This window comes from Etheostoma spectabile, unplaced genomic scaffold, assembly GCF_008692095.1.
Source record: "Etheostoma spectabile isolate EspeVRDwgs_2016 unplaced genomic scaffold, UIUC_Espe_1.0 scaffold00001917, whole genome shotgun sequence".
Lineage (NCBI taxonomy): Eukaryota > Metazoa > Chordata > Actinopteri > Perciformes > Percidae > Etheostoma > Etheostoma spectabile.
In genome coordinates this window covers 979-28,598 of record NW_022602829.1, presented here as the reverse complement: position 1 = coordinate 28,598, position 27,620 = coordinate 979, and the positions used below count along the sequence as shown (strand labels likewise).

Here is a 27,620-nt window from a genome sequence, read left to right as displayed (position 1 = left end):
GGAGAGGCGGCAGGTTGATGAAGTAGCTGCACGGCAAGGCACGCTAACCCGAGGACCCACGCTTTCACTAAGCCTTAGAAAGTAGAACCACTCTGCTTTGCTGCTCCTAACAAGTATTCCACTTCATTTAAGTACTACTAAACCATTGATCCTGCAAACCATGCCTCCTGAAAAGTTACAAAAAGTAGATCAGATCAAGGAGTTACAAGCCCGGACGATGGAGGAGATGTATTGACATTGGCATCCATAGCAGCTTTATTAGAGGAAAATCGGAAAGCCCTCTCTGCTGACTTCAACGCCACTATGGCAAAATTGGAGAAAAGGCTTGAAAACATAACAAGCGACGGTATCCGACAATGTTGGGAAGATTGGGGCGCTCGAAATTAAATGCTAAACTACAGGGACGAACGCTGCTAGCTATGGAATATCATGTGCCAAGCTAACTGAAAGCAATGCTAAACTAGCTGCTAAAGTCACCGATCTGGAATCCCGTAGCCGGCGCAAAAAACATCAGAGTGCTAGGCCTACCGGAGTCAATTGAGGGATATAATCCATCCACGTTCTTCTCTATGATGCTGTTTGAGGTCTTCGGCAAGAAGATTCTGGATTCTCCGCCGGAGTGCGACAGAGCTCACCGGACCCTTGCAAAGAAACCACAGCCGGGCCAACGGCCGAGGGAGGTCATCATCCGTCTTCATAAATACCAGGTCAAGGATAAAATAATCCGCGAAGCACGGATGATGAGGGGTCAGTTGAAATACCGGGACAATTGATATTCATCTACGAGGACTACGCTCCGGAGGTTCTGGAACAACGACATCAGTACCGTGAGGTAATGGCGGAGCTATAACAAACTAGAACTTAAGCCAGCCTGTGCTGTCCCTGCCAGGCTCACCATTAAACTGAAGGAGGGAGGTAGGAAAGGCCTTGCATCGGTTGTGGAAGCAAAGAAATACATAGCGTCTATCGTTAGACTATCATTATTCACCAGACATTTGAGCATGATTGTACTTGTCTGGTTAACGGGCAAACCAGAACAAACAGACTGTCTTGGTTAGCCTTTTCGTTTCCTTATTTTTCTGCAGCCCCTGTGTGCGTAAGCATTTTTTGAAGTATAGTCTTATGGTTTTATGAACTGATAAACAAGACAGTTGACTTTTGTCCCACTAGGTATTGTATTTCTTGAGTTCATGTGATTTACTCTCTCCCTATCTTACGTTTTGGGTATTTTTTCTTCAATACATTTAATCTTATTTCAGTGGAATAGGGATGAGTATTCTAAGGTGGTTAAAGAGCTAAAAATATAATTGGCAGTTACTTTCCTTTTCTTTTTCTTTCTTTTAATTTCTTAAATTAAACTTTTTGTTGGAAATAGACGTGGATTATCGTTATCCGTGTAAGCGTTTAAGAATATAAAGATGATTTTTATGTGTACATGTTACTTTTATAAGATCCCAGCAAACCTTTGGTCAATCAACTTAAATATTATAGTATTATCTCATATGGCGTTCGATGATTTAAACTTTGATGGAGAGGATGTTAATGTCTGTACTGATATTGGTAAAAATTTAAATTGTAAATATTATATCCTGAACAATTAAAAAACTTAAATTATGTAAATAACTACTCATTTATGCACTCAATATAGAAGCTTGTGGAAACATCATGAGGAATAGCTAATTTACTTTTAACCTCTGACTGTAGCTTTGATGTCATCGGCTGCAGTGAAACTGGATTAATGACAGGACCTTTACTGATATTCTTAATCTTAATGATTACAGCTAGTCACCAAAAACAGACTTGGCCGCCCAGGTGGTGGTGTCTGTTTATATGTGCATTCCAGACATCATATGACTGTTTGTGATGATATTGTCTTAGATGATAATCAGTGTGATTCACTCTTTATTGAGATAAACCTCAAAAAAGCTAAACAAATATAGTAGGAGTAATTTATCGTCCCCCGACTCTGACTTGATACTTTTAAAATTAAAATGGAAGACATCTTATTCTCCATAAACAGGAAAAACAAAGATTGTGTTCTGCTAGGGGACTTAATATTGATGTTCTCAAAGAAGATGCTATCAAAATGACTTTATTAATACTTTACATTCTTCTTCCTTTTTTGTACCATAAATCAATTACTAGAGTGACTCACTCCACAGAGTCAGCTATTGACAATATCATTACAAACATTCAAAATGCTAGGCTGGAATCTGGAGTTGTGTTATCAGATATTACTGACCATTTTCCAATTGTTTATTTCTAGAATCTGATAGTAAGATTAATTACAGAAGCAAAAACTAAAAACTAAAATCCTAAATGAGACTACTCTCAAACAATTGAGGGGTAGTTACAGGCAAAAACTTGGGAAGTAATTTATGATTGTAATGATCCAGACACTGCATATGACTACCTATAAATGAAATCACAATTCTATAATCGTACCATCCCTGAGAAGACTGTAAATTATGGTGGAATTGGTCATAAACCCTGGCTCACAAAGGGTATTTTAAACTTATTGCGCATAAGAACAAACTTTACAAAAATGTCTTAAAAAAACCAAGTGCCAAGAATAAGAAATTATACAGTAATTATAGGAATAAACTCACACATATAATTAGGAAAAGTAAAAGTAGCCATTATTCATACCTCATTCAAGCATCTAAGGGTGACTCTAAGAAGTCTTGGAAAGTGCTAAATGAAGTACTTAATAAGAGCAAAAACAGCACTGTGCTTCCAGATATTGCTAATAATCCTCAAACGATATTGATCTAGCAAACACTTTTAATAATTACTTTGCCTCACTTGGGGAAAAAACTTTTAAAATATAAAAACCAACCGCAGGGTATTTTTCCTAATCACTATTTGCAAGGCAACTACACACAATTCTTTCTTTATGAAGCCAACGGACTGCAACGAAGTCATTAAAATCATTTCAGACTTACGAAGTTCGTACATGCTGGTGAGGATGAAATCTGTAGCATAATTCTGAAAGCCATTGCAGTTGATATCATTGAGCCACTTACTTATTGCATAAACCTTTCGTGTTCTCTGGAATTGTGCCGAAAAGGGCAAAAAATTTCTAAAATTATACCAGTTTTTAAATCTGGGGATAAAAATGATATGAGCAATTATCGTCCATATCTATTTGCCTACAATTCTAAGGTTTTCGAGAGAGTAGTGTACAAGAGGTTAAATGGATACCTTGACAAGTTAAATATTATTGTTTCTTCCCAATATGGCTTTAGGAAAATAGTACCCATGCATGGCTATACTAGATCTGACTGAAAAGATCAATGATGCCATTGATAAAGGTGACTGTGGTATTGGTATTTTTTAGATTTATCCAAAGCATTTGATACTATTGATTTGGATATCTTATTGAACAAATTACATCATTATGGAATTAGAGGACTAGCACTTAGTTGTTCAAAAGTTATCTATGTGGCAGACAGCAATTTGTAAATATTAAGGAACAAATTTCTTTAAGAAAAACCATTAATTTGGAGTCCCTCGGGATCCATTTTGGCCCTCTTCTGTTTTTGTTATATGTTAATGACTTTGAAAATTCCACTAAGGTTTTACATAAAGTTTTATTGCTGATGACACAATTTATTCATATCACATAAGAGTCCAATGGACTGGAAGAAATAATAAATAGAGATTAAGAAATGTAGAAATTTGGTTTCGGTGTAATAAATTATCTCTTAAATTAAAAGAAAATTACATTGTATTTCATTCTAATCAAAACCAAATAGTAAACAAGCATGTCTGTGTTAAAATAAATGAACAAATAATTGAAAGAGTAAATGCCACTAAATTCCTTGGAGTTATATTGATGAAAATTTAAATTTCAAATGCCATATTGATCACCTAATTAAAAATTATCTAAATATGTCGGACTATTTTTTAAACTAAGAATTTACTTCCACACCCTACAATGCTCACTTATATAAAACTTTGTTTGAACCATTTAAATTATGTAATACTATATGGTGTAACACTTTTCTAGCCATTTGGGAAAACTACATAGTTACAGAAAAAAGTTATACGGGCATTAATGTGGTCTGAGCCTAACACCCCCACTCGTCCTCTATTTCATCGTCTTGGATTACTGAGGCTCCCTGAAACAAACATATATCATAATGCCTGTATGATGTTCCAGGTTGTTCACAGGTTAAACGGCAGGTATGTGAGCTTGTCCCAATCTGTCGTCCCTGTATACCTATGATACAAGGGGAAAATGCCGAATTACTGGTAAAAAAACGTCGGGTAAAATGTACGAGCCTGAGTATAGTTTGTAGGGGACCGCAGATTTGGAACGAGCTTGAGGAAAACTTAAAATTGTTGGCATCTGTCTCCATCTTTAAGAAACGTGTCAAGGAAAAATTGCTTCTTCATATTGTTGATCATTTTTATAAATTCTATAATTTGTGCTGGGATTTTGTTTATTTGTTGTTTGGGTTTTGTTTGTTTTGTTTGTCTATGGTAATTGAGTTTTGGAGGTGTGTTGGTTGTTGGGTGTTTGTTTTCGGGCCCCCTCTGAAAAGTTTAGTAGCTTATTTGGGGTTCCCATTTCATGCGTCCTGTATAGGATTGTTGTGCCTCATGGAATTGTGTCTGAATGTACAATAATGACGTGTGAAATAAACGAAACGAAACGAACGAAACGAAATTGTGTCTAACTATAATAGTTAGATTACACCGAGAGCTTTTGTCACACCCTGTTTTTGAATGAGATGTACAGAGTAGTGCCGTAGAAACTGCACCCTGCAGACAGAACAGATTGAAATACAGCTTTCTTCATGTTCATGCCTGTTAAGATGATTGGAGACCTTGGGCTAACACCCAGGGGCGGTTCTAGGATCAGACCTTTTAGGGAGGCTCAGACCCTAATGACAATGTGAAAACAGAATCTGCAGCAATGTGCAGTACAACAACAATATGGTGTTTTTTAAAATGAAACCATACAATTATGAACCTGAATGAATATGGGCACTTATACCTGCTTGACAGAAGATATTGTCACGTTGCTATGAGGTGGTATTGGTTGTGGTAGTATCGGAGTCATTTTATGACTACAAGTAAGTACATGTGCAAGGCATCGGACATCCTAGGATCCCTAGTCTAAACTGGACTCTGGTTGATAACACCAATAATTTGTTCCTCCAGGGAACTATGGAACAGTTTGTTGAAGACTCCAGCCTCAAGGACTGGGAGGAGATTGGTTCTGGGGGTTTTGGACAAATCTACAAAGCCAGGCATCGTCAGTGGGGCTGTGACGTGGCCGTTAAACTGCTTCTTCAGGGCGAGGGGTAAGTGCTTATAATAGATTTCCCGTTAATAACTACATAAAGTTGTGAGAATTACTCATAATGCAAACAAACACACACACACACACACACACACACACACACACACACACACACACACACACACACACACACAACACACACCACACACACACACACACACAGGACCGAGGAGTCTTTGCTGCGTGAGATCGAGATGATGCGTCAAGCCACAGCCTGTATGTCATGGCCGTCCGAGGGATCTTCAAAGGTCAGACGCCCTCTGGTGGGTCAAGACAGCTCGGGGTTGGTCATGGATCTCATGGAGACAGGATCATTGGCCTCCTACAGGTGACCAGGGCTGGAACAACTACTTTGTCTTTTAGAGTAGGAATACTCTATGTAAAAAATACTTATGCTACAAGTAAAAGTCTTGCATTAACATTACAAAAGTATAGAATAAATAAATATGTAAAATATACTTCTCTGAGTTATCCCATTTTATGTTAAAATTCATTATTAAAGATAAGAAGAAAAACATAAATAACATCATATTTATTCCAACCTTTGAATGGTGGTGTAGGTGTGGGTGTAGCTGACTGTCTCCACTATCTCCACTTTTATCCACTTTGTGGATCTGAAAACATCTCACAGGAAGCATTGAGGGGAAACTCCACCCTGGCCGCTGGTCTTCAGACTGGCTCACCAAGTGGCTCTGGTATAAACTTCCTCCACACTCTGCCCCGACCCGTACTCCACCAGGACTGAAGCCCCAAAACGTGCTGCTGGACGACGCTCTCAATGCCAAGGTGAGTCCCAGGCTTTGAGGGGAGGCAGGCCTCGTGTTTACTTTATACTTTTACAATAGTTTGCACAGTTTTCAGGCTCCATTTAGTCTGGAGATTAAATGGAGCCTGAAAAACATATTGGGAACCTAAAAGATACAGACATGGGTTTCCCTTACATGTTGCAGCTTGATAATATGCAGTAGTAAATATTGGCGATGGAACACTTTTAAGATGGACCGTATTCTCGTTTTTGGGTCAAATGGCCTTTTAATGGGAGAGCTAGGGGCGCTACTATGATAACAACAACATGAGACGTTGCTCCAAGTATCACCAGGGTCTCTACACATGGACTCAGCATCACCAGGGTCTCTACACATGGACTCAGCATCACCAGGGTCTCTACACATGAACTCAGCATCACCAGGGTCTCTACACATGGACTCAGGCATCGCCAGGGTCTCTACACATGAACTCAGCATCGCCAGGGTCTCTACACATGAACTCAGCATCACCAGGGTCTTACACATGGACTCAGCATCGCCAGGGTCTCTACACATGGACTCAGCATCGCCAGGGTCTCTACACATGGACTCAGCATCGCCAGGGTCTCTACACATGAACTCAGCATCACCAGGGTCTCTACACATGGACTCAGCATCACCAGGGTCTCTACACATGGACTCAGCATCACCAGGGTCTCTACACATGGACTCAGCATCACCAGGGTCTTTACACATGAACTCCAGCATTGTGAACATTGTTTGTGTACACAGTTTGCTAAAAAAATAATTTTTTACAACTCACTGTAGCTGTTGGCATTTCCATCTCACCAGTCAAAAATAGTCACAAACCAGTCACCAGGTATGGCAAAGTCCACTTCTGCAGGGACACATACTGTTGTCCTGGAGGGGTTAAAAAAACAGGACTTTCACAAGAAGACTGGGGTTCATGTTCTGTTTTTGTCCTGCATATCACTGAAACATTCTTTTTTTTTTCAATGTAAGGCCAAATCAGTCCCGACTGAAAGCGTCCAAAAGCCCTGATGCTAAAGAAGAGATTTTGTGTTGACAACCGCCACATGAACAAACCAAGTGTCCCTAATTGATGCACTGGGAGTGTGAATCTTGTGTGCTCGACATAGTTCCAGGGGCGCAGATCCACTGAGTGCTGGAGGTCACAGACCGATGTCATCAAGAGCATATTTTCTGCAAAAACGGCGCTCTCCAGCTCACCTAACTGCAACCCCTCCCCACCCCGACTACATCTTGATATCCTTCCTTGAATATGGCAAATGGGATTGATGAAAAGGAGCAAGCCTGTTGATGGCCGACCTCACCTGGAACGAGTCGACTTACTACTGAGCCGCTCAGACACAGCACACGCTTTGGATATACATGGATTGGATAGCCCCCACCCTATACTCCTGCAGTACCTCCCAAAGTATCTCCTGAGAGACCAGGTCATAGGTCTTCTCCAAATCCACAAAACACATGTAGACCGAATGGCAAACTACCAGCATCCTTGCAAGAATAAAAATCTGGTCCATTGTCCACACCAGGACAGAATCTGCATTGTTTCTCTTCAATCTGAGAATCCTAAGACCTTGAGACCAAAGCTCCCCGCTGCAGCTTCAGCAATGGAAGCTTTGAACATTGCCCACTTAGGTTCAATGCCCTCGACCTTCAGGGAAGCCAGAAAGGTCCGCCGGAGGTGTGACTTAAAGATCTCTCAAACAGGGGCCTTCTCAGACGTTCCCAGTTTACCCCCACTACCTGTTTGTCAAGATCTTTGTCTAACCCCAACAGTCTCATGAAGACCAATGTGGAAACCAACCCACAGAGAGAGTTGTGTGGAGCTGATGGTCTTAATTAGCTTTCTAGTAACTCATTTGGCAATGGCTTGAATATAATGGACGTTCATTAATATCAAAATGTTAAACATTAAAGCTTAATTACAAGAGTCATGAACATTCATTAAGACTCCTTCATGTTCAGAGCTGGTTTCATGTCTGTCTTCTGCACACCCGTTCAAATGAAGAACCTCTTCTGTCTCCTTCCTCTCTTTGCTAATTCTCTCTGCAGCTTACAGATTTTGGCCTTGCCCGGATTTCCTGCAGCGTCACGCAGGTTTCCAAGGACAGTGGACCAGTAGGAGGGACGCTATCATACATGCCACCAGAGGCTTTTACAGTATCGTACAAACCTAAAAGAACCTTTGATATCTACAGGTATGAGAGCATCAACCAGCACTCAAATAAAACTGTTTTATTTATCATATAATAAATAATAACTGGAGATGGGATCACTCCAGCTGCCATGCTAACACATGTTCAGTATTGACAGGAAGTCAAAATATCAGTCGCTTAGTCCTTTAACAGGAGAGGGAACTGTTTTCAGGTGGAGGGATACTAATAGGACTTCATGCACAGATTTCCTATATGACATTAAATATCTCGTTCTCACATGAGCATTAATTATCAGATGACAACAATCCAGCCAGCGACCAACCAGGGTGTGATTGTTATGATATGGATAATAATCCTGACATGAAACTCTCTCTGTCTTTCAGTTACGGGATCCTCCTTTGGTCCATTGCCACAGGGAAACAACCATATGAGCGTAAGTGACTGTTTTTTTCTTTGTTTTTAGATTTTTCCTGATTTTGCGAGAGCTTCATTTAAACATTGCAACGATAATTGCAATGTCTTTTATAATTGGTATACTTGGTATAAAAATACTTTTTGGGGAGAATGAAACTACTCTGGGCTGAGTTTTCCTAGTAACCAAAAAGGCTCGGGATGCTGCAAATGTTGATATAATGTGAAAATGGCCGATATCAAGATCAAAAAACAATTTATGAATTTGTCAAATTGGTCGAGCTTTGGACGGCTGGATGGCGGCTTGGGCTCTGGAATCCAATCCAATCCAAGTATTATCTAACCTAATCTTACATGTGGTGCAGGAACGGCACCACAGTGATGTCTGCCTTACAGCAGACGTCACTGTGGTGCTGCCAGTAATATATGAAATGAATAATTGCAGCGCTTTAAATTTCATATATGTCCAAACAGATCTTTAGGAAAGCATGCCATGTGCTATTGTTACTCAATGCTAGGCCTTATCTAAATGCAGTTCTTTTACGTATTCTGTTATTTAACTGCTGTTAATTGCTGACATGAGCTAAGTTGATAAGGTCCATGACTGTTTACTGTAATTATCAATTTTATGTTAATTTAAGAACAAAATACAATGTTTTTTATGATTAGAAAGAGGCTCGGTTTACTTCATAGACTCTGTACTCATGTTGTTACATTATCTGGGTCACATGACATTGATAAAACAAAAGACGTGTCATGGGTTTGAAAAAGTGATAAATACATTTGACTAAAAGAGACAGTTATTTTGTTTGTGATTATTTCTGAAACTATTAATTGAACAGTTAAATGTGGAACTGTTACAAGTGGCAGAGTTGTCCCATTTAGCAGATTGAACCTGAACCTTTACATAAGCATCAGTCTAGACCGTCTATTCAGGTATTAACACGGTCTCTTAACCTCAAGACCACTCTGACAGCCTTTTTAATTCTTCCTCCAATGTAGACGCAAGACCCGAAATAATAGCGTTACGCATCCCAGAAGGAGACCGCCCACTGCTGGATGATGTCACGGGCGATGCTGCTGGTTTGACGGAGCTGAAAAGACTCATGAAGAGATGCTGGGATCAGGAACCTGAACGAAGGCCCACAGCCCTTGGTGAGAAAACTACGTCATTCACCTCTGATTCAGTGAATTAACACAGAAAAACAGCTGGTGATGCCGGGCTCTAACGTTAGTCTTTACTCTATGTTGTGTACAACAGAGTGTACAACTGAGACAGAACAACTGTTCCAGATGCACAAAGATGAACTCAACAAAGCTGTCTATGAAGTGCTGGAGAAACTGGTGAGGAACAAATCTCTTCATTAACACTCAAGTCCCGCTGAGACAGTTTAATATTTAGACAAAATGCAGCAACACAACCAACCGGTCTTACAGAGAAATGTGTTCATGAACCCCACTTACGCACTTTTTACGTAGAGTCTGACATTCACTAATGTTTTCTTATCTTGGATTTGCTAAGAACAAAATCTACGAACACTCAAGAGCACTCTTACACACATGTGAGTAATGACAATTTGCTTCAAATAATTGGTTACTGCATTTTATTTAATTGTGAAGTCATTTACAATTATAATATTGTACCGTAATGTATTTCTGATAATTTGTTGAAAAATTAAATCATGCTATGCAAAGAAAACACTGCAATTTACAAACTAAACTGGTTTGAATCCTACCTAAAGAATAGGGATTACTTTGTGTCAATAGGTAATTATGCATCTGAGCGTACAAATATGACGTGCGGAGTTCCGCAAGGCTCCATTCTGGGGCCTCTTCTGTTTAACATCTATATGCTCCCACTGGCCCAGATTATGGAGAACAACAAAATAGTTACCATAGTTATGTGGACGACACACAAATTTACATAACCTTTTCGCCAGGGGACTATAGTCCAGTACAAAAACTGACTAAGTGCATCGAACAAATTAACGACTGGATGTGCCAGAACTTTCTGAAATTAAATGAAGGAAAAACTGAGGTGGTTGTTTTTGGAGCAAAGAGGAACGATTAAAAGTCTGCGCTCAGCTTCAAACAACAATTTTAAAAACAACAGACAAAGCCAGAAATCTTGGTGTATTCATTGACTCAGACCTGAATTTTAACAGCCACATTAAGACAATTACAAAGTCAGCCTACTGTCACCTTAAGAATACAGTGGTGTGAAAAAGTGTTTGCCACCTTCCTCATTTCCTGTTCCTTTGCATGTTTGTCACACTTAAGTGTTTAGGAACATCAAACCAATTTAAACAATAGTCAAGGACAACACAAGTAAACACAAATGCAATTTGTAAATGAAGGTGTTTATTATTAAAGGTGAAAAAAAATCCTAACCATCATGGCCCTGTGTGAAAAAGTGATTGCCCCCTAAACCTAATAACTGGTTGGGCCACCCTTAGCAGCAACAACTGCAACCAAGCGTTTGCGATAACATGCAATGAGGCTTTTACAGCATCCTGGAGGAATTTTGGCCCACTCATCTTTGCAGAATTGTCCTAATTCAGTTACATTAGAGGGTTTTCGAGCATGAACGGCCTTTTTAAGGTCATACCACAACATCTCAGTAGGATTCAGGTCAGGACTTTGGCTAGGCCACTCCAAAGTCATTTTGTTTTTCTTCAGCCATTCGGTGGTGGACTTGCTGGTGTGTTTAAGATCATTGTCCTGCTGCAGAACCCAAGTTCGTTTCAGCTTGAGTACACAAACAGATGGTCGGACATTCTCCTTCAGGATCTCTTGGTAGACAGCAGAATTCATAGTTCCTTTTATCACGGCAAGTCTTCCAGGTCCTGAAGCAGCAAAACAGCCCCAGACCATCACACTACCACCGCCATATTTTACTTTTGGTATAATGTTCTTTTTATGAAATGCAGTGTTCCTTCTACGCCAGATATACTTGGACACACACCTTCCAAAGAGTTCCACTTTTGTCTCATCGGTCCACAGAATGTTGTCCCAAAAGTCTTGGGGATTATCAAGATGTGTTGTGGAGACATTGAGACGAGCCATCCATTTCTTTCAACATGTTGTAATATTAACTCTTCTGCTCCAGTAGACGAATCTAGTAGAACAATTCTGGTCCATAGAGCATAGATCACTACCACTAGTAATTACCCACAGAGGGGTTACAAAGGTCCACCAGAAGATCCTTAAAAGCTACACATCATGCCGAGACCCAAAGAAATTCAGGAACAATTGAGAAAGAAAGTAATTGAGATCTATCAGTCTGGAAAGGGTTATAAAGCCATTTCCAAAGCTTTGGGAATCCAGCGAACCACAGTGAGAGCCATTATCCACAAATGGATGGCTCGTGCTGGGGGACTTCAACGCACACGTGGGTGATGACGGAGATACTTGGAGAGGCGTGATTGGGAGGAACGGCCTCCCTGATCTGAACCAGAGTGGTTGTCTGTTGTTGGACTTCTGTGCTAGTCATGGATTGTCCATAACAAACACCATGTTCGAACATAGGGATGCTCATAAGTGTACGTGGTACCAGAGCACCCTAGGCCAAAGGTCAATGATCGATTTATAATCGTTTCATCTGATCTGAGGCCGTATGTTTTGGACACTCGGGTGAAGAGAGAGGCAGAGCTGTCAACTGATCACCATCTGGTGGTGAGTTGGGTCAGGGGATGGGGGAGGACTCTAGACAGACCTGGTAAGCCCAAACGCGTAGTGCGGGTAAATTGGGAACGTCTGGAAGAGGCCCCTGTCCGACGGACTTTCAATTCACACCTCCGGCGGAGCTTTTCGGGCATCCCTGTGGAGGCTGGGGGCATTGAGCCTGAGTGGACAATGTTCAAAGTTTCCATTGCTGAAGCTGCGGCGGCGAGCTGTGGTCTTAGGGTCTTAGGTGCCTCAAGGGGCGGTAACCCACGAACACCCTGGTGGACACCGAGGGTCAGGGAAGCCGTCCGACTGAAGAAGGAGTCTTTCCGGGATATGTTATCCCGGAGGACTCCGGAGGCAGTTGCAAGGTACCGACGGGCCTGAAGGGCGGCAGCCTCTGCCGTGACAGAGGCAAAGCAGCGGGTGTGGGAGAAGTTCGGAGAAGACATGGAGAAGGACTTTCGGTCGGCATCAAGGTGCTTCTGGAAAACCATTCGCCACCTCAGGAGGGGGAAGCGAGGACTCATCCAAGCTGTATACAGTAAGGATGGGACGTTGTTGACCTCAAATGGGGAAGTAATAGAACGGTGGAAGGAGCACTTTGAGGAACTCCTAAATCCAGCTGACACACCCTCTGTGGTAGAGGCAGAGCTAGAGGATGATGGGGGATTGTCGTCAATTTCCCTGGTAGAAGTCGCTGAGGTAGTCAAACAACTCCACAGCGGCAAAGCCCCAGGGATTGATGAGATCCGCCCAGAAAGGCTGAAAGCTCTGGGTGTGGAGGGGCTGTCTTGGTTGACACGCCTCTTCAACATTGCGTGGAAGTCTGGGACGGTGCCTAAGGAGTGGCAGACCGGGGTGGTGGTTCCCCTCTTCAAAAAGGGGGCCCAGAGGGTGTGTGCCAACTACAGGGGTATCACACTTCTCAGCCTCCGTGGGGAAAGGAGGGTTCGGCCGATAGTCGAACCTCGGATTGAAGAGGAACAATGCGGATTCCGTCCTGGCCGTGGAACAACGGACCAGATCTTCATTCTCGCAAGGATCTTGGAGGGGGCCTGTGAGTATGCCCAACCAGTCTACATGTGTTTTGTGGATCTGGAGAAGGCGTATGACCGGGTCCCCCGGGAGAAATTGTGGGAGGTGCTGCGGGAGTATGGGGTGAGGGGGTTCCTTCTCAGGGCCATCCAATCTCTGTATGACCAAAGCGAGAGCTGTGTCCGGGTTCTCGGCAGTAAGTCGGACTCGTACCAGGTGAGGGTTGGCCTCCGCCAGGGCTGCGCTTTGTCACCAATCCTGTTTATAATATTTATGGACAGGATATCGAGGCGTAGTGGGGGCGGGGAGGGGTTGCAGTTCGGTGGGCTCAGGATCTCATCGCTGCTTTTTGCAGATGATGTGGTCCTGATGGGATCATCGGTCTGTGACCTTCAGCACTCACTGGATCGGTTCGCAGCCGAGTGCAAAGCGGCTGGGATGAGGATCAGCACCTCTAAATCTGAGGCCATGGTTCTCAGCAGGAAACCGATGGAGTGCTTTCTCCGGGTAGGGAGTGAGTCCTTACCCCAAGTGAAGGAGTTTAAGTACCTTGGGGTCTTGTTCGCGAGTAAGGGGACCATGGAGCGTGAGATTGGTCGGAGAATCGGAGCAGCTGGTGCGGTATTACATTCCGTTTATCGCACCGTTGTGACGAAAAGAGAGCTGAGCCAGAAGGCAAAGCTCTCTAACTACCGGGCAATTGTCGTTCCTACCCTCACCTATGGTCATGAAGGCTGGGTCATGACCGAAAGAACGAGATCCAGGGTACAAGCGGCCGAAATGGGTTTCCTCAGGAGGTTGGCTGGCGTCTCCCTTAGAGATAGGGTGAGAAGCTCAGTCATCCGAGAGGAGCTCGGAGTGGAGCCGCTGCTCCTTCGCGTCAAAAGGAGCCAGTTGAGGTGGTTCGGGCATCTGGTAAGGATGCCTCCAGGGCGCCTCCCTAGGGAGGTGTTCCAGGCACGTCCAGCTGGGAGGAGACCTCGGGGAAGACCCAGGACTAGGTGGAGAGATTATATCTCCAACCTAGCCTGGGAACGCCTCGGGATCCCCCAGTCGGAGCTGGTTGATGTGGCTCGGGAAAGGGAAGTTTGGGGTCCCCTACTGGAGCTGCTGCCCCCGCGACCCGATACCGGATAATCAGAATCAGAATCAGAATCAGCAGATGAAGATGGATGGATGGATATTTCAGAGAAAACTTAGGAAGATATCAGTGACTGAGGCCCATGGTTTTTATCATTGTGTAACTGTCTCTTTCTCTTTCCAGACGCAAAAGGAAGGAAAAGGCATGGCAGCAGGAAATACGGTTCAGAGGAATCCAGTTGCTGAGGCTGCAGGTCTGTATTTATAGAATACTGTTGCCTTGGTCCAGACCTTTGAACCTGTCTGACACTAAGTTTAGTGATTAATCATCTGGCGTTTGGCGATTTTAACACTCGCCCACGAGTAAAAACGTACCTCTGATTCATAGTTTAATAACTTTTGAACCATACAAGCGATTTACTCACCTTTGGTTTCGTTTGAATCCTGACGTTTTCGGCTTTACGACGGTCTTTTCCGCATCTTTCTAGCCTCTACAGGGGATTTTCTATCCAGCCTGGAACTTCTGCCTCTTTGGGCTTTAAATCCATACTGTTATATCCAAGATTGATCCACTTTATATTGAATTGAAATTGAATTGAAAGCCTTTATTGTCATTGTACCAGTACAATGAAATTTGGAGAGCAACTCTCTAAAAGTGCACACATTAATAACACATACATAAATATACAAAACATTAGTGCAAGTCTGAGTGTAGGTTGAGTATGGTGACAGCTTTGGGAAAAAAGCTATCCCTGAGTCTATTTGTTCTGGCCCGTATTGACCTGAAGCGCCTGCCTGAGGGCAACAGGTTAAAGAGATGGGAGCCGGGGTGGGTGGTGTCCCTCAGGATGTTTCTGGCCCTACTGAGGCAACGGGAGTTGTAGATGGCAGTCAAAGAGGGCAGAGGGCAGCCAATTATTTTTTGTGCAGTGTTTGTCACCCTCTGCAGTCGCTTCCTGTCGGCCTCCGTTCAGCTGGAGTGCCACACTGTCACAGCACAGGTCACCAGGCTCTCGATGGTGGAGCGGTAGAAGGTCACCAGCAGCTGAGTTCTTAGTTGTTCCTTCCTGAGGACCCTCAGGAAGTGTAGCCGCTGCTGGGCCTTCTTGACCAAAGCTGTGGTATTGGCCGACCAGGAGAGGTCTGCAGAGATGTGAATGCCGAGGAATTTGAAGGACTCCACTCGCTCTACACATCCACCGTTGACGTACAGGGGGGCAGGGGCGGCTTTGTTCCGCCTGAAGTCCAGGATGAGTTCCTTGGTCTTGTTGATGTTTAGTGCCAGGTTGTTTGATGCACACCACTCACTAAGTTTCAGGACCTCATCTCTATAGGCCGCCTCGATTATATCCATAATTCATCGCGTTTTGGCTCATTTTCTGCCGCTTATCGCTCTTCCGTCTCTCTCTCTGTCTGTCCTGTGTATTTTTCAGGAAGTGCATGCCCATATATGGGAGATAAAAGCACCCCTCTTGTATGGAAAACCAGAGGGGACAAAAATGCCTATAGACTCTATGGAAGGCAAAATGATGCAATATTTAGACACATATTTGCTTGTGTAGCATTGCTGTGGGTGTAATATCAATAAATATGACATTATTATGTTATTATTGGCATAAGTAAATGTCATGAGAGCAAAACGTCTGGACTTTTTTGGAAAAAATGCATGTATTTTGTCAACTGTATAAGTTGTATTGATTATTTCTTCACAGTGTGACTCCCAAGACATATGAGAAGTGTTTTAGAGGTTTTACTTATATGTCTGTGATATCAATACATATCTGGAAGATTCATTTATTTATTTATTTATTTATTCATCTTTAAGGCCCTACAACCATTTTTAACATGCAAGTGACCTCACTGCAACCCAAATAATCTAATAACCCAGTTTGTCCTGAAAAAAATGATGTTCATATCTTGACTGTAGACAACAGGGTTGATGTTTTACAAGCTTTTTTATAAAATAAATCCAGATGGAAATTAAACTGTAAAAATGGCCTCAGGGCCCAGAGCGTTAAATACCCTTGGGCATTATTCGCAAGTGAAGAGACCATGGAGCGTGAAATTGGTCGGAGAATCAAAGCAGCCGGTGCGGTATTACATTCTATTTATCATACTGTTGTGACGAAAAGGGAGCTGAACCAGAAGGCAAAGCTCTCGATCTACCGGTCAGTTTTCGTTCCTACCTTCACCTATGGTCATGAAGGCTGGGTCATGACCAAAGAATCAGATCCAGGGTACATGCGGCTGAAATGGGTTTCCTCAGGAGGGGGGCTAGCGTCACCTTTAGAGATTGGGTGAGAAGCTCAGTCATCCGAGAGGAGCTCGAAGTCGAAAGGAGCCAGTTGAGGTGGTTCGGGCATCTGGTAAGGATGCCTCCTGGGGCCTCCCAGGGAGGTGTTCCAGGCACGTCCAGCTGGGAGGAGGCCTCTGGGAAGACCCAGGACTAGGTGGAGGATTATATCTCCAACCTGGCCTGGGAACACCTCGAGATCCCCCAGTCTGAGCTGGTTGATGTGGCTCAGGAAAGGGAAGTTTGGGATCATTTGCTGGAGTTGCTCCCCCCACAACCGATAAGCAGAGGAAGATGGATGGAGAATCCGGTTTGCGTCAACAAACCAGGAATTTGACTTTGGTTAATCTTTGCTCTCAAGTACAACACTAACATACTGTAACATACGGTAAGTATAAAAACGGAAGATCATGGTCATGCGATTGAAAGAACCTCAACAGCTGAGTGTGTTTCCTAGATGGGAATCAGCTGTGATTGATCTATTTGCATAACTTCAATCAGCTGTTTCTCTCATTTACAGGAACAATGGAACACATGTAAAATGCAGGGGATATATTTGTTTTATTTACTATATGAACAGCTGTTCACGTTGACTTTAGCCTAAGTTAGGTGTAGAACATGATATTATCTGTTCTGACGTACAGACAGGACCAAGACGGCAACGGTTTAAATTGTCAAACTCAAGGCTTCAAAACATTAGTCCAATAATTATGTCCTGTTTGCATGTGTGTGAACTCGGCCAGCCTGTGTGTAATGTTTAAAATAACAGAGTTAAAAATGTAATTTATCCTCCTTGGATTAATACAATATGACTTCTTAATCTTCTAGTGGAGGGGATCCAACAGATCCTGAGAAGATTGAAGCTGTTTGCTGTGAACGCTGTCAGGTATGGACATCCAACAAGAGCTCAAACTCTGCAGGGGCCTCTAGTTCTTGTCCTTCAGCTGAAGAACTTCTTGTTTCTGTTCAGAGGAGGGAATAGGCCTGAGTTAGGAAACACACACAGAGTTTTGGAATCATAAAACTATCATTCATATTGTAGTCCTGTTAGCAGCATGGCTCTAGAGATAGTTATATCGGTCCACCGCTTTGTTCCAGTCTCAAATACCTCAACAACTACTAAATGTGTTAAAATCATATCTCGTTCTGACGTTTATTCTCCAGAGGATCCATCCATCCTCTGACTGTTCCTCTGGCATCACCAGCAGGTTTACACTTTTAGCTTTAAGTAAAAACAGCTTCATCATTGGTAACAAGTTGACCTTTGAACTGAACACAGACATGCTGGGTAAAAAAATTCAGCAACGTCTCCTCTGTCTGAGAAAGCTAGCTGAGTTTCAAGTGGACAGATCCTTGGTGAAGTTTTTTTTACAAATCTTTTGAGTCCGTCTTTACTTTATGTATTTGCTGGTATGCTTCTCTTAGTTTAAAACAGAAAAACACATTAGCAATGGTAAAGCAGCAAAATCACTGGGATTCAGCAGATGAAACCAACTGATCTGTACAATAGACATGTCTTAAAAAGGCAGAATCCATCATGTCTGATAGTTCTCACCCCCTGCATGCAGAATTTAAGATGCTGCCAGCTTAACTCTGTAAAGAATAGGTAACATCAGCACATAAGGCACACTGGAACCTAAACTTTTAGTATTGTGGTATTCCTTTACCCATTTGGTCTGATCCTGGTTTTTAATCAATGTCTTTGTTGTCATGTACTGTATGTCAACTTGCTACTGCAGCAACACTAATCGCCAAAATGTGGTTCAGACATTAATGTTCTCCATGTGATGGATTGTAGTAATTCTGACTTTCTGTCTAGCGCCATCATCAGGTCAACTTAAAAGTATTTTCCCCATGTGAATGAACTGGTTTACTGCTGTTGCCAGGCACCCCGTGATGTTTCAGATTACTGTAATGTGAAATGTGATGAGCAGGAATGTCTCCGTGCATAGTTCACATAGTTTTATCATGTGGGAGGACATTAATGAAACCAGAGCAGATCAGTGATGTCTCTCTCTTATTTCTACATTATCTTCCCGTTCCTCTTAGATAACGTGGCCATTTAACCAAGATGAGTTTCTCTCTCTGACAAACTGAGGACTCTGCATCATGTCTAACAGCAGTTAGGACTCATGTTGGATAGAAAACTCATTCTGACTGTGTTTCTTCCTCCAGGGCGCAGAGATGGCATCTGATGATATGTAAGTGTTAGTTTCTCCCTAAATACACAGCTGATGGTTTTTATTCAGTAGAACATTACTGACTACATCCATCATCAAACTTGATATAAATGATCAACACACAAACACTAATCCTTCAGATGTGTCTGATTAATGAGGCGGCTGTGGCTGCGCCATAGGTGTGTAAATGTGTGTATTTGATGAGCAGGTGTGTGTGTATCTGATGAGCAGGTGTGTGTGTATCTGATGAGCAGGTGTGTGTATCTGAGGACCTTGTGCGGCAGCCTTAGCCACTGTGTGTGATGGTGAATGGTTCCTGTACTACGAAGAAGAGCTTTGAGCAGTCGTTAAGACCAGAAAAGATATATAAGAACAGTCCATTTACATTTAAACTGCCGCTGTGTTTTGGGTAGAGCTGGACAATATATCGATATTATATCTATTGTGATAGACTAAATATCGTTTTGATTTTGGATATTGTTAATTGTTGCATAGATCTTAGGTATGGTGCTGATTGTGGCAACATGCATGGCGACACGCAGCAGCAGTGTGAGAGTAACTGTGGTGTCATTTGGTTTTAAACTACGTGTTTATTTCACCAGCTTCTAACGTGGTTCTTAACCTGTCCGTCTGTTATTGTTTTACTAACCATTATTGGACTGATCGGCATATGAATGGAGGCCACATGTTGACTCCCCTGAATTTGACAGGCCTCCTTTTCTCTATACGGGAGAATCTCTCCCGTATAGTCGAGTTTCTTCTGCTTTAGCACAGCACCGGTGCACCGTGGATTCTTCCAGTTTCCACCCCAGAGATCCTCCGGTTCCCGGACCTCTGCACAGTGAACAGGGAGCCCCAGATGAAGCCGACAGTTAGGAAAAGATGGAGACGAGGCGGTGTGTGCCAAAGGCTTAAGAGACAGGGACACAGGCGGATTCTCCGTCCCACAGTCATCCTCGCTAACGTCCCAAGTTCCTGGGGGAGTGTAGTAGTGCCTGTCTTCTCGCCTTCACTTCAAGGAACACAACATTCAGTCTGATCTGGAGATCGAGGGCTTCGGAGTTCCCTACCGCTAGGACAGTGACCCCGCAGTGACCGGTATGTCACTTCTTGGGGGTCTGGGTCAGTATGTAAATGGGTTGTCAGAGAGTTACTGTGGTTAGATACAGACGGACATTGAACTCCTCTCTGTATCCTTACGTCCTTTTTATCTTCTAAGGGAATTCCCCCAATTATTTGACTTGTGTTCGTTTACCTGAAGGCTAATGCCGATATGGCCACTCAAGCCAGGACTAGATCTGTAAAGCGGCTACGGGGGATTGCACCAGACGCACCAATCCTAATAAAGGGTGATTTAATCACTGCAAACCGGAGAAGTCTCTCGGTCACTTTTACCAGTATGTCACTTGTCCGACCCGTCCCTCAAAGTGTCTTTGGACTTACAAATCGGTCCTGAAGAGGCACAAGGCGGATCGAAGATTTGTTCCGGTATAGACAGAAGACTCCGTTCGGTGCCTCCAGGACCAGGTTTTACTGGCACTGATCGGGATGTGTATAAAAATTCCTGCCCCAGGGGGGAAACCATGATGGGGTTCCAGTCCAAAAATTGTTCTATTTCTCAGCATGGGCTAACCGACCTGGACTTTTCTAATGAACTGAATGTTTTTTATAACTGTTTAAATATCCATGATTTTAGCGAGGAGATGTCTGTTTTTAAAAGTTGACCACAATCCTGTGAATGTGAATGAATAAATTCATGGTCTCAAAACTTTTCCATGGTGTACCTATTTGTAATGTAGACGTACACGAAGCTGTCTTCTCTGATCACGCGCCTGTTTTATTTGACGTTTCTCTTCCCCATCAACCCGTTAAGCGATACGTTCCACCCCGTATGTGCAGGATGATCAAACCCACCACTGCTGCGCAGTTTTCTGGTGCTTTTAATATTGATAGGGAGGCTCTGGGATCCTCTGCCTGTCAAAACACAGCGGAGTTAAACGCTTCTTTTTTGTCTACCTGCTGCAACATTCTGGACACCATTGCCCCATTTAAATCCATGTGTTCAAAATCTAAATCTGAACCTTGGATTAATGACTCAACTCGGGCTGCTAGACAACAGTGTAGGAAAGCTGAGCGCAAATGGAAAAAAGATCATCTGCAGGTTTCTTATGACATTTTTAGAGAAAATTTGCGCACTTATCAGAGAACTGTTAAAGCTGAAAAGAACAAGTATCTCTCTGATTTTATTTCAAATAATTGCCACAAACCTCATGTTCTTTTTAAAACAATTAACTTGGTTCTAAATACGCCCCAATCCGTCTACCATGTGGAATCCTCTGAGTCCTGTGAAAAATTTCTCCATTTTTTTGTGGATAAGGTTGCCTCAATTAGAGCAAGCATCTCACTTCCTGCTTTTGACCCCTCCATCTCCATAGAGTGTCCAGCTGTTTTCAGCCGATTTGAATCTGGGTCCATCTCTACTCTCAAAAATATAGTTACACATTTGAAACCCTCAGTTTGTCCCACTGATATTGTCCCGCCTCGCCTTTTTAAAGAGGTGTGGGACACTATTGGACCTAGCATCCAAGAAATTATAAACAGCAGCCTTACTTCAGGTTCTGTACCAGCCTTTTTTAAACAAGCAGTGGTGCAGCCACTCCTCAAAAAACAAATTTGGACACATCTGCACTTTCAAACTATCGCCCTATCTCTAAACTCCCTTTTCTCTCGAAGATTTTAGAGAAAGCAGTTCTTTTACAGTTACAGTCGTTTTTAGATACACATGGTGTTCTTGAGGTGTTCCAATCTGGTTTTAAGACATTTCATAGCACTGAATCTGCACTTTTAAGAGTTTTTAACGATCTTTTAATCTCAACTGATTCTGGAGATTATGTAATTCTTATTCTTTTAGATCTTACAGCAGCATTTGACACAGTTGACCACAGCATCCTTATTTCTCGCCTCGAGCATGGCGTGGGGATTAGGGGCACTGCCTTGGAGTGGTTTAGGTCATACTTGTCGGACAGAGATTTTAGAGTCAGTTTTGGTGGCTCTATTTCACCTTCTGTGTCCCTCACATGTGGAGTTCCACAGGGTTCGATTCTCGGGCCAATTCTTTTTTCACTCTATCTGCTTCCCCTTGGATGTATCTTAAAAAGACACAACATCAGCTTCCATCTTTATGCAGATGATTCGCAAATCTACCTGCCCATCAAAAGAAATGATGGTAGTTCTTTAGCAAGATTAGTTGACTGTTTAAATGATATTAAAGCCTGGATGGCCTTACATTTTTTAAACTTTAACGAGAGTAAAACTGAGGTTATGGTTTTTAGACCCAGTGGCACCTCTGATGTCTCACAAATAGACCTGGGTATTTTTCAACCCTATGTTAAGTCTGTTGTAACAAACCTGGGTGTAAAAATGGATTGTGATTTTAAAATGGAGAAGCAGATCAACTCTGTTGTGAAAGCAAGTTTTCAGTGTCAACTGAGGCTTCTTACCAAGCTTAAGGCCTTTTTATCCTTCACAGACTTTGAGAGGGTTATACATGCTTTTATTACAACACGCCTTGACTATTGTAATGCTCTGTATGTAGGAGTCAGCCAGGCCTCCCTCTCTCGACTACAGCTGGTTCAAAATGCTGCCGCTCGCCTCCTTACTGGAACTCGTAAGCGAGATCACATCACCCCTGTCCTTGCCTCTCTCCACTGGCTCCCAGTTACTTTTAGGATTGATTTTAAGATTTTATTGTTTGTTTTAGAGCCCTCCATGGACTAGCTCCAGTCTACATAACTGAGCTGTTGAAGCCACATGCTCCTTCACGATCTTTAAGGTCTGCAAACCAGTCTCTTCTTGTTGCCCCTAAAACACGGCTGAAGAGTAGAGGGGATCGGGCTTTCTCAGCCGCAGCCCCGAGACTTTGGAATGAGTTGCCTCTACATGTCAAACTGGCCCCCAGCCTTCCGGTTTTTAAATCGCGATTTAAAACACATTTATATTCCCTGGCTTTTAATCCAGCATGAGAACTGTATGTTGTATTTGTCTGGTGTTGTATTCTGTCTATTTATTGTTCCATGTCTATGTACAGCACTTTGGTCAACCAGGTTGTTTTTAAATGTGCTCTAGAAATAAAGTTTGATTGATTGATTGATGGGGTCAAAGGGGCAAGTCCAGGTCCAAATGGGATTGGGGGTCGGGTTCTGAGGAACTGTGCTGTCCAGTTGGCAGACATCTTCTGCTTCATCTTCCAGATGTTCTTACAGCTGCATATGGTCCCTCATCTTTGGAAAGACTCAACCATTGTTCCTGTGCCTAAGATTAAAAGTCCTAAGACCCTCAATGACTTCAGACCAGTGGCACTTACATCTCTTGTCGTGAAAACGAATGAAAGGCTTGTGAAGGATGCACTTTTGGACACTGTACAGGATAAATTGATTAAAATAAATTGTTGACGGTTAAAGCGATAAATGATCTTTGTTTTTTTTATAATCTGTGCATGTTTTTTAACTCTTATTAAACTTATACTATTAATGAAATGATATTTAACTAATGATGTTGTTATAACCTGCAGCTGTATTGTGTCTTGTTCTCTCCATCAGATGTCCGTAAACTGGAACTGGACACAAACACAGTACACAGATACCTCAAACTGTCTGACAACAACAGGAAGGTGACACATGTGGAGGAGGATCAGTCATATCCTGATCATCCAGAGAGGTTTGAGTCCTGGCCTCAGCTGCTGTGTAGAGAAGGTCTGACTGGTGAATGTTACTGGGAGGTCGAGAGGAGAGGAAGGGTTGATATATCAGTGAGTTACAGAGGAATCAGACGGAGAGGAGGCAGTAGAGACTGTGTGTTAGGTTGTAATGATCAGTCCTGGAGTCTGTTCTGCTCTGATGGTGGTTACTCTGTCTGTCACAATAACAAAGACACAGTCCTCCCGTCCTCCTGTGCCTCTAACAGAGTAGCAGTGTATGTGGACTGTCCTGCTGGCTCTCTGTCCTTCTACACAGTCTCCTCTGACTCACTGATCCACCTCCACACCTTCTACACCACATTCACTCAGCCTCTCTATCCTGGGTTTACAGTCTGGCCTGGTTCCTCAGTGTCTCTGTGTCCTCTGTAGGAGGAGACAACTTCCTGTCCTGTGGTGTAAATGTTGATGGAGGACGAGGGACACATTTGTCTCTGATTGTGTCTTTAATGTCAGAAATCTTCTTCTTTGTTGAAATGATCTCCTCTGGGATGAAAACTAGTTCTGTATGAACTGTGTTGACTTTGATTTTCTCTTTAATCTCATTTTATTGGAGCAGCTTCAGCTGTTAGGGATTTATTTCCATCAAGGTTTAAAAATAAAAAAATTAAATAACTAGTGCTGTCAAACAATTAACATTAAACACAATTAATGTCACATTATTATCTATTCTAAATGTCCCTTGATTTCTTTTTGTCCCATTTTTTCTTATTTCAATGCTTATATCAACATGGAAGGGGATTGACTCGCTTTGAGAAAAATCTTTGTTATTGAAAACATTGGCATAAAGCCTACTGTATAGGGCTGGGTGATATGGCCTAAAAATAAAATCCCAGATTAAAACATACACACACGCACACACAAATGGGGCATGTATGCCATTATATATATATATATATATATATATATATATATATATATATATATATATATATATATATATATAACTTGTGGTTTGAGTGTTTTCACTACTTTGTTTGGGGCGGGCTATATGCAACAACAAGAAAACAGAAGCGTGAGATCGAGCCGTTTTCAGATATTCGTTCATCGCTAAAAGTTCAATTCATTTTAACGTTATTGTTAAACTTTGCCCCTACTTTCACCTGATGAGTAACACATATTAAGATGCCAGTAATAGTAGTGGCAGTGCAGGGTGTAGCTAGTAGTAATAGTAGTAGTGCAGGGTGTAGCTAGTAGTAATAGTAGTAGCAGTGCAGGGTGTAGCTAGTAGTAATAGTAGTAGTGCAGGGTGTAGCTAGTAGTAATAGTAGTAGCAGTGCAGGGTGTAGCTAGTAGTAATAGTAGTGGCAGTGTAGGGCGTAGCTAGTAGTAATAGTAGTAGCAGTGCAGGGTGTAGCTAGTAGTAATAGTAGTGGCAGTGTAGGGCGTAGCTAGTAGTAATAGTAGTGGCAGTGTGGGGCGTAGCTAGTAGTAATAGTAGTAGCAGTACAGGGCGTAGCTAGTAGTAATAGTAGTGGTAGTGCAGGGCGTAGCTAGTAGTAATAGTAGTAGCAGTACAGGGCGTAGCTAGTAGTAATAGTAGTAGCAGTGCAGGGTGTAGCTAGTAGTAATAGTAGTGGTAGTGCAGGGCGTAGCTAGTAGTAAAAGTAGTAGCAGTGCAGGGCGTAGCTAGTAGTAATAGTAGTAGTAGTGCAGGGCGTAGCTAGTAGTAATAGTAGTAACAGTGCAGGGCGTAGCTAGTAGTAATAGTAGTAGTAGTGCAGGGTGTAGCTAGTAGTAAAGTAGTAGCAGTGCAGGGTGTAGCTAGTAGTAATAGTAGTAGTAGTGCAGGGCGTAGCTAGTAGTAATAGTAGTAGTAGTGCAGGGTGTAGCTAGTAGTAATAGTAGTAGCAGTGCAGGGTGTAGCTAGTAGTAATAGTAGTAGTAGTGCAGGGCGTAGCTAGTAGTAATAGTAGTAGCAGTGCAGGGCGTAGCTAGTAGTAATAGTAGTAGTAGTGCAGGGTGTAGCTAGTAGTAATAGTAGTAGTAGTGCAGGGTGTAGCTAGTAGTAATAGTAGTAGTAGTGCAGGGTGTAGCTAGTAGTAATAGTAGTAGTAGTGCAGGGTGTAGCTAGTAGTAATAGGAGTAGCAGTGCAGGGTGTAGCTAGTAGTAATAGTAGTAGTAGTGCAGGGTGTAGCTAGTAGTAATAGTAGTAGTAGTGCAGGGTGTAGCTAGTAGTAATAGGAGTAGCAGTGCATGAGGACCTTTTGCTGTGTGGAGACAAAAAGTCAGGTCCCCATAAGGTGATATTTTTTGTGTGTGTGTGTGTGTTTGTATATGCATTTGTGTAAGTGCATTGGTGTGAGTGTGTTTGTGTGTGTGGGTTTGTGTGTGTTTGTGTGAGTGTGTGTCTTTGTGTGTTCAGAAAACATCACATTGTGGGGACATGTATCTGTTTACACAGTGACGTCATGAGGACCTTTTGCGGTGGGAGACAAAAAGTCAGGTCCCCATAAGGTGATATTTTTGTGTGTGTGTGTGTGTGTTTGTATATGCATTTGTGTAAGTTCATTGGTGTGAGTGTGTGGGTGTCTGTGTGTGTGGGTTTGTGTGTGTATGTGTTCGTGCATGTGTTTGTGTGAGTGTGTGTCTTTGTGTGTTCAGAAAACATCACATTGTGGGGACATGTATCTGTTTACACAGTGACGTCATGAGGACCTTAAGTGCATTGGTGTGAGTGTGTGGGTGTCTGTGTGTGTGGGGACTATGTGTGTATCCGTGTATGTGTTTGTGTATGTCTGTCTGTGTGTGTGTTTGTTTTGAAAATAGATTCTCTACAGACCAAAGTCAAGGCTCTGGAGACAGAGGTGAAGACTCACAAGGAGAAGGCGGAGGAGTGGAAAGCCCAGCTGGGGTTAAGTCGAGAGGATGTGGAGCGTATCAGCCTCGATAAAGCCGAGCTCCTGCTAAGATTTCATGATCATACAGCAAAAACGGCCCAAACCGAGTCAGAACTCCGACAGCAGAGATGTGACAGCGAGGCGAACGCCAGGAACACTGTCGTAGACCTGAAGGCTCATTATCAGTCTGAAATAGGGAGGATGCTAGAGGGGCACGACAAGAGGCTGGCGGAGGCGAAGGCAGACAGCTAACACTAAAGCTAAGGATCGCCAAAGAGTGGTCAGGAGGACAAGGTGCCGAGTTGGAAGAACTTGGAGCTGCGCTGCCCCCAGTGGGGACGGAGTACAACGTCAGAATGGAGGACTTACACACAGATACAACAAAGAGACAAAGTCATCGCCGCAGAAGAAATATTGAAGAAAGACACGCGACTCAACGAGTTAGTGACGCAGAAAGAACTGGAAATGAACATTGAAAAGAAGCTGAAGAAGACAATCACTGGTCTTAAAAACAAGGAAGACCTCAGCGGGAATGTCTCCGCGTTAGAGAGCACGATCCAGGACAGAGAAAATGTCATCGGGAAGAAAAACTTGGAGAGGTCTCGTCTGATGAAGGACAACAAGCAACTGCAACAGGATTGGGCGAAAGAGAAGGACAACAACGCCGTCCTCGTTAAATTAAACGAAGTGAAGGACAACTTCCACAGCGTCGAGGAGGACCTGAGAGCGGCGCAGTCTGAGCTCAAAGACGCCAGAGACCGACTGAACAAGATGCTCCTGAAGAACACCGACCTGGGAGAGACCATCTCCAATCTCAAGGACAAAGTGAGGAGATGTGAGCCAGACCTGATCCAGGACCGAGAGAAGAACAGGAACCTGACCACCGACGTGATGCGCTTCAAGGCCAATCTGCAGGCGTGCATGGACTCCACCTCCGAGCCCAAGATCTTGGTATGCAAAGTCCTTGACGTCAAAAGACACAACATGGACAGCGAGTCCAAAGTGCAGATTGATGGAAACACCGAGATGGGGCTCAGAGAAGCCATCAAAGCCAAAGATCAGGGACGCAGGGACGTTGCCAGGAGCAGATCTGG

At 43.0% G+C, this 27,620-nt stretch overlaps 1 long non-coding RNA gene and 1 pseudogene across 1 annotated transcript; one reads left to right on the top strand and one right to left on the bottom strand.

The window, feature by feature from the left end:
• Positions 1-4,713: 4,713 nt before the first annotated feature.
• On the bottom strand, positions 4,714-10,372 carry LOC116675467 (uncharacterized). The gene is made up of 3 exons (XR_004328412.1): positions 10,136-10,372; positions 6,018-6,020; positions 4,714-4,724 (listed from the first exon to the last, which is right to left on the bottom strand). It is a non-coding gene; the product is annotated as an uncharacterized LOC116675467 (long non-coding RNA).
• Positions 5,150-24,292, top strand: LOC116675466 (receptor-interacting serine/threonine-protein kinase 3-like; annotated as a pseudogene).
• Positions 24,293-27,620: the final 3,328 nt, after the last annotated feature.